Source organism: Chiloscyllium plagiosum, chromosome 36 (assembly GCF_004010195.1).
Source record: "Chiloscyllium plagiosum isolate BGI_BamShark_2017 chromosome 36, ASM401019v2, whole genome shotgun sequence".
NCBI classification, from domain to species: domain Eukaryota; kingdom Metazoa; phylum Chordata; class Chondrichthyes; order Orectolobiformes; family Hemiscylliidae; genus Chiloscyllium; species Chiloscyllium plagiosum.
Genome location: NC_057745.1, coordinates 10,113,915 through 10,121,243, shown reverse-complemented (window position 1 = coordinate 10,121,243; position 7,329 = coordinate 10,113,915). Strand labels below are relative to the sequence as shown.

At 42.5% G+C, this 7,329-nt stretch overlaps 1 protein-coding gene and 1 non-coding gene across 4 annotated transcripts in view; one reads left to right on the top strand and one right to left on the bottom strand.

The window, feature by feature from the left end:
- The window catches only part of fanci (FA complementation group I), an 81,816-nt gene that overhangs the window by 5,584 nt on the left and 68,903 nt on the right, over window positions 1-7,329 (top strand). Inside the window, exon 1 of one of the 3 annotated variants that reach the window (XM_043677264.1) lies at window positions 6,705-6,749. The exons of the other annotated variants lie outside the window; for them this stretch is intronic. The gene's annotated coding sequence lies outside the window, so the exon portion shown is untranslated. Of the gene's footprint in view, window positions 1-6,704; window positions 6,750-7,329 lie in introns of those variants that run through there. 3 annotated transcript variants of the gene reach the window in all.
- On the bottom strand, window positions 5,633-5,705 carry trnar-acg. Its single transcript has one exon. It is a non-coding gene; the product is annotated as a tRNA-Arg (tRNA).

The window sequence follows — 7,329 nt, the reverse complement described above, 5'->3', positions numbered from 1 at the left end:
TCCTTGGATGCTGCCTGACCTGCTGCGCTTTTCCAGCAACACATTTTCAGCCATCATCTCCAGCATCTGCAGTCCTCACTTTCTCCCATTCTATGATGTAAACACAGTTGTCTGAAAGCAAAGCTTTATGACCAAGCATATACAACACAACATTCTTTACAAACGAATACAATATTTGTAATCTTTCTCAAAGAATGCAAGTATGGTTGGCATGAGAAGTGGAGTAATGACTTGTATATTACCTAATGCTTTGTTTCTCCTCATCTTGAAGTCCTTGGTAATGACACTGGCTGAATAGTTCATTCTTACCTGCAACAAAAATATTTCTCAGGGGCTAACTCATAATACTTAAACCTGAAAAAGACTTTACAGCATTGGGTGGTATGGTGGTTCAGCGGTTGGGTATTGCTGTTTCACAGGACCTGGATTCAATTCCAGCCTTGGGTGACATCTGTGTGAATTTCAGTTGAGTTCTGTCTGTGCCGGGTGCTGTTTCCTCCCACCGTCCAAATGCCAGGTGGCAAAATCAGAGTTGATGTTTTCGTTCATCAGAGGGGTCACTCGACCCAAAATGTTAACTCTAAATTCTCTTCAAAGATGCTGTCAGACCTGCTGAGCTTTTCCAGCAATTTTTGTTTCTGTTTTTGTTTCTGATTTACAACATCCGCAGTTCCTTCATGTTTTATCAAAGGATAGGTGGATTGCCTGTGCTAAATTGCCCAGTAGTGTCCAGGATGATAAATACTGGTTTAAGTGAGATGCTTCTTGGTGGGTCTGTGCAGACTCGATAGGCGAAATGGTCTCTTCCTGCCCTGGAATTATTCTATAATTAGCAGTGTAGAACTAATCTGTTGTATATATAATCAATGTCTCCCTCAGGAATTGCTTTCTGACCATGTCTAATTACTGTCCCCCACATTGCCTAGATTCCCACAAGAGAGCAACAAGAGAGAATAGGGCCCCTCAAAGATCAGCAAGGCAGCCCATGTATGCAGCCACAGAAGATGGGGGAGATACTAAATGAGTATTTCGCAACAGTGTTTACTGTGGGGAAGGTTATGGAAGATATAGAATGTGGGGAAATAGATCTTCAAAAATGTCCATATTACAAAGCAACAAGTGCTGGCTGTCTTGAAACACATAAAGGTGGATAAATCCCCAGGACCTAATCAGGTGTACGTTAGAACTCTGGAAAACTAGGGAAGTGATTACTGGGCCCCTTGCTGAGATACTTGTATCATCGTTAGTCACAGGTGAGATGCTGGAAGACTGGAGGTTGGCTAACGTGGTGCCACTATTTAATAAAGGTGGTATGGAAAAGCCAGGGAACTATAGACCAGTGAACCTGACCTCAGTGTTGGGCAAGTTGTTGGAGGGAATCCTGAGGGACAGGATGTACATGTATTTGGAAAGGCAAGGACTGATTAGGGATAGTCAGCATGGATTTGTACGTGAAAAATCATGTCTCATAAAACTTGATTGAGTTTTTTGAAGAAGTAACAAAGAGGATTGATGAGGGCAAAGCAGTAGTAGTGATCTATATGGACTTCAGGAAGGGGTTCAACAAGGTTTCCCATGGGAGTATGGTTAGATCTTATGGGATACAGAGGGAACGAGCCAATTGGATACAGAACGGTCTCAAAGGTAGGATAAATAGACAAAGATTTTCCCTAGGTTGTGGGAGTCCAGAACTAGAGGGCATAGGTTTAGGGTGAGAGGAGAAAGATATAAAGGCACCTAAGGGGCAACCTTTTCAGACAGAGGGTGGTGTGTGCATGGAATGAGCTGCCAGAGGAAGTGATGGAGGCTGATACAATTACAGCATTTAATAGGCATGTCGATGGGTATATGAATAGGAAGGGTTTAGAAGGATATGGGTCAAGTGCCGGCAAATGGGACTAGATTAGTTTAGGATATCTAGTCGGCATGGACGAGTTGGACCAAACGGTCTGTTTTGATGTTGTATATCTCTATGATTCTAAATGTAGAAGCATCACTCTTAGTCCTAGGGATATAATGACAATTGTGATGATTCTGCTCCTTTAACAAGGTTAAGTTGTCCTGGGTTTTTTTCAGGAGGTCGTAAAGAAAAACTCTGAAATGTCTGGGGTTGATCTACTTGAGAATGCTTTCAAGTTTTTTAAAAAAACACTTGTACAATGAAGAGGAGTAGCCAGTTCTGCCAGCTCAGCTTCTCTCTGGTTTGATTTGGTTTGGTTTTAGCAGTCTGGCTGTTTGCTGAAAGCAGGCAGTCAGTGAGGCTGCTGATCCAAGAAACAGCTGCATGGAAGAAGGTGTTCCATGCTGAGTACCTCTGCCATTTCTCTCTCTCCTGTAAGACCCTGTATTTGATTTACCTTTTTTGCTGAGGGATGTTTGTGGGGATTGTTGCAGAAGTTTGGTACAGCATCATTGAGTTGGGATAATGTATTGGATTTTCAGACAGGTTAAGTTATTAGGTATTCTGTTCTCTTTTGTTTGCGTTTCATTTGGTAATCCTGTAAATAAATTGTTTTGTTTAAAACTAAGTGGTTTGACCAGCTGCATCTCTCCTGGAATATCTACTCGATATCTGCTTAAAACTAGCACAGTTTGGGTCTGGACTACTTTCTTGAAATGTTTTGAGGGGGTGGCCTGGCCTGGTTCATAACACTATTTATCCTTTAAGGTTTTCTCATACTTTGCTGTGCTGCTATTTATTACCATAACATCCTCATTTGTTTTGCCCCCTGGATATTTCATGTAATTTGCGTCTTGTGCTGTGAAAACAGGCACAAAACGTTAGTTCAGCGCCACTGCCATTTCCCCACCCCACAACCACCCATGATAATTTCTCCTGTCTCTGCTTCTTGACAAAGTCTTCAATGGCCAACTAGACAGAAAAGTCCAAACACATGGGAACTATATGAAAGTGGCAAGTCGAATCCACAATTGGCTCAGTAGATGGAAGGAAAAAGACAATGGTTGGTGGCTGTTTTTGTAATTAAAAGGCTGTTTCCAGCGTGACTCTGCAGGGTTCAGTATTAAGATGCTTGCTTTTGATTAGGATGTTGAAGCTGCCATTAGACACATGAAGAATGGAAAAGCCAAAGGAGTAGATGGGAATCCGGTGAAGATTTTCAAACTTGAAGAAACTGAGCTTACCCGACATCTGCATTAACTCTTACTGAAAATCTGCGAGAAAGAAGAAATGCCTGCCAATCTCAGGGATGCTGCCATGTACTATAGGAACTACCAAGAAATCTCCCAAGATCATTGCCCAAAATCTTATTGGGTGCCTTCTCTCACTCTGAGGAAATCCTTCCAGAAAGTGTGTAGCTTCTGACCAAACCATGGAATTATGGACATGATTTTCATTGCTGGGCAACTCCAAGAGAAATGCCAAGAAAAGCACCAACCATTCTTCAGGGCCTTCATCAATCTGATCAAGGTTTTTGACTCATTCAATTGGAAATTGCTATGGAAGACCCTGTCAAAAGCTACCCAGTGAACTTCATCAATGTTCTCTGACTACTTCATGGTAAGTTATTAGCAACAGTCCTCATCACTGGTATTATTACAGAATCTTCTGAGCTCAAGACAGTGCTCAAATAGGGATGTGTCATTGCCCCCGCCCTTTTGTCCATCTTCATTACCACCACTCTTCATCTGGTCAAGAAACAACTTTCCAGTAGTGTTGACATTGTCTATGGAATGGATCACAAACGTTTAAACCTCAGCTGGTTAAAATCTGAGGAGGAAACAACACCCAACTTCACTTGTGGAACTTCAGTGACAACAGCGTCATGTCGGCCTTCTTGGAAGTGAATCGTCAAGCCTCGCTTAGTTCCTTTGCAGAAGCATACCAAAAAATTGGTCTCAGCCTTAACCTCAATAAGACTCAAATTCTTTGCCAACCGGTCCCAGGTTGAGTTCATGTTGAAATCAATGGCAATATCCTAAACATGGATAATTTCTTTACCTGGGAAGTTAAACTTCATCTAAGGCTAACACCAATGCAGAGATTCAACATCACATCAAATCTGTGAACTCTGCCTTTGGACATCAAGGATGAGAGTCTACAAAGATCCTTATGTATAAGGCAGTCATCCTTCCAACTCTTCTATATGGCTCCAAAACATGGACTACACATAGGCATCACCTCAACACCTTTGAGAAGTATCCTTAATATGTTTGAGACTGATTCTTCACATCAGCTGGGAGAACAGGTTTATTAACACACGTCCTTGAAGGAGTTAATAGCACCAGCATCGAGGCAATGAGAACCTAAAACCAACTCCGCTGAGCCAGTCACATGCTTAGGGTTCCTGATTTCCAACTGCCGAATCAAATCTTCTTCACTTAGCTCAAGGAAGGAAGTTAAATGGGAGGAGGACAAAGGAATTATTTCAAATACTCGCTGAAAGCTTCCCTCAAGACATACAACATAGATGTCAACGCATGTGAACCCTCATTCAGAATAAATCAATTTGAAGGAAACACAAAGGAAGTATGAAGGGTCACAATTTTTCAAAAATATCTCCAGAACCAGGGGTCACAGTCTGAGGTTTTGGGGTGGACCATTTAGAATTGAGATGAGGAGACATTTCTTCACACAAGTGGTGGGAAGTAGTTGATGCCAAAACATTGAATGCATTCAAGGGGTGGTTAGATATTGCACTTGAGGCAAATGGGGACCAAAGTACCATAATTGAAATGAATGGCGAAGCAGGCTCGAAGGGTCGAATGGACTCTTCCTGCTCTTATCTTCTATGTTTCTATACCTGTCATCAAGAGTATGTACAGAAAAGGAAGTGGAGAAAGGAATGTCAATGATCTTAAGGCCAAGGTCCAATTCCACCTTCCTGAAACATCTGCTAAATGTGTGATCGGAGGTGTGGCTCTAGGATCAGGCTCATCAGCCACACAAGGACACAAATCCAATATGAGTGACACGGAATTTCCTAGGTAGACAATCATACTCGTTAGCAATTGCTGATGATGACCCACAAGACCCTTTGCTTTCTGCAATTTTCCTTCATTTAAATACCATTTTTTTGTTCTCCCTTCTGAAATGAACAACTTCACATTTTAAACACGAAAACACAGAAGTTGTTGGAAAAGCTCCACAAATCTGACTGCAATTGTAAAAAAAAATCAGGTTTAACGTTTAGGGTCATGATCTGAGGAAGGGTCACCAGACCTGAAATGTTAAAACTGTTGCCAGACCTGCTGAGCTTTTCTGGCAACTTCTGTTTTTGTTTCTGCTTGACAGCATCTGCAGTTCTTTCAGTTTTCAGCTTCGCAATTTAATCCATCTGCCAACTTTTACTTCATCTCATGTGCAGGTATACAAAGAGAGGGCAGGATAATGGAGCACCTGAGATCCTCATTTGGCAAACTGGCACAGGCACGATGGGCTGAGTGGCCCTCTTTTTACACTGTAACAATTCTGTGAATGTCAATTTAGTGACAGTTAATTGCCCAGGCGTAACAGCTAAAGCTCTGGAAATAGAATAAATTTGCATTCAGCAGAAATTGCAATGAATGGGCTGCAAAAATAATTGTTTATTTGCTGTAACCAAAAGTACAATTGGAATAATCCCTGAGTTGTGAATGTTATGTATGATCCTAAATAACTTTAAACAAAACACGAGCCAGCCAGGAGTCGAACCTAGAATCTTCTGATCCGTAGTCAGACGCGTTATCCATTGCGCCACTGGCCCACAGGAATAGGGCGGTGCATTTCATTTGAGGAAGCTACAAGAAACAGAATGTCGTTATTTCCGTCCAATAATTTTATTTGAAACAGGTTTATTTATGATCGGGTGGTGCGTGAATTTTAACTTTGTCCACGCCGGTCCAACTCTGGCTCCTCCACATCATTTTTTTCATCAAGTAGAGTTAAAAGGCCAGTTAAAGGTTCGGTATTTACACCCTTTTGCGGTGATAAATATTGTTTTTTTTATTCACCCTGAGAAACCTGCAATTCGATCAAAACTCCCAGAGAAAGGGTCTGTCCCCATTTATCTTTCTGCTGCAATTCATTTCCAACGGGGAAGTGTGGTAAAAATGGGGTGGGGTGGGGTGGGGTGAGGAGAGAACTTGCTTGCTTGGGGCTCCAATAAATCCTTCCCCCCATTACTGGCTTCAGCCGCCATTTTATTTAAAAATGCTTCTTCTCGACCCGAGCAGCGAGGTGGGGGAGGTGTGTGAGATTAACCAATCAGAAGGCTACAGGGTAAATTGCTGAATTGTGATTGGGCCCTAGTGACCAATGAAAGGGCAGAACCTCCTTATCTAATCGTATCGGCACATGGCCTTCCGTTTTAACCAATTAAAAAGGCAAAACGTCTTTGCCCAATAGTCTCGGCGTATTGTCCCTGTTTCAACCAATAAAAAGGCAGAACACCGTTGTCCAATTATATTACCACATTGCCTTCCGTTTTAACCAATGAAAGGGCTATCCCATGTTGTCCAATTGTGTTGGCTTCACCGAAACCAATGATAAATCAAATCCTTATTGTCCATTTGTATTGCTACCCTGGCTTCATCTAGACCAATGCACAGGCAGATTCCCATTAACCAATTGTATTGCAGAACGGCTTGAGGTTTGGGCCAATGATGTGGTGCGGTTCTGGTTCGGCTTTCAGCAATTGGTTTCAGCCCGGACCAATGATAGGACGGTGCTGGGTAAGCGCGGCCAATGGGATGGCCGGATTCTTTGCGCGGGAGGTGTGATGGCGCTGTTGTGAGGTGCAGCACTGGGGGTAGGTAAATACTGAGCGAGAGGCTGGGGCAGAGGGAGCGACTACTGTAAATGGGCGGTAAGACCCTACACCGTGAGCCTGGCAGCACGGTCCTACTGATTATCAGTAGTGCCCTGCCAGCCTGAGGTTAGACATTAACCTTGGTGTGTGTTGCTGAAAGCCATGTCCACAACATAATACACAATGAGACTAGCTCCTATGAGAAAAAGACATTGGAGATTATTTACAAGAAACACCATATAATTATAAAGAATGCTGGGTTAGAGTTGTTAGGTGGTGGTTTCTAATTTGCTCAGACTCTTTTTTTTCTCTGTGCTGTACTGTAGATCTCTATCATTCTTTGAACTGTTTACAAGGTGACAGGCCCAAGTGCTGAAAAATAGGGTCAGATTTTGTTTTTTTTATTCACTCATGGGAGGCGGGCAATGCTGGCTAGCCAGCATTTATTGCCCAATCCTACTTGCCTTTAAAGAGTGACAATTGGTGACAGTTGAGTAGCTTGCTAAGCTGATTCAGAGGGCAGTTTAGAGTTGACCACAGTCTGTGGCCACATTAAAACAACCGATCATGTCTGATCTTG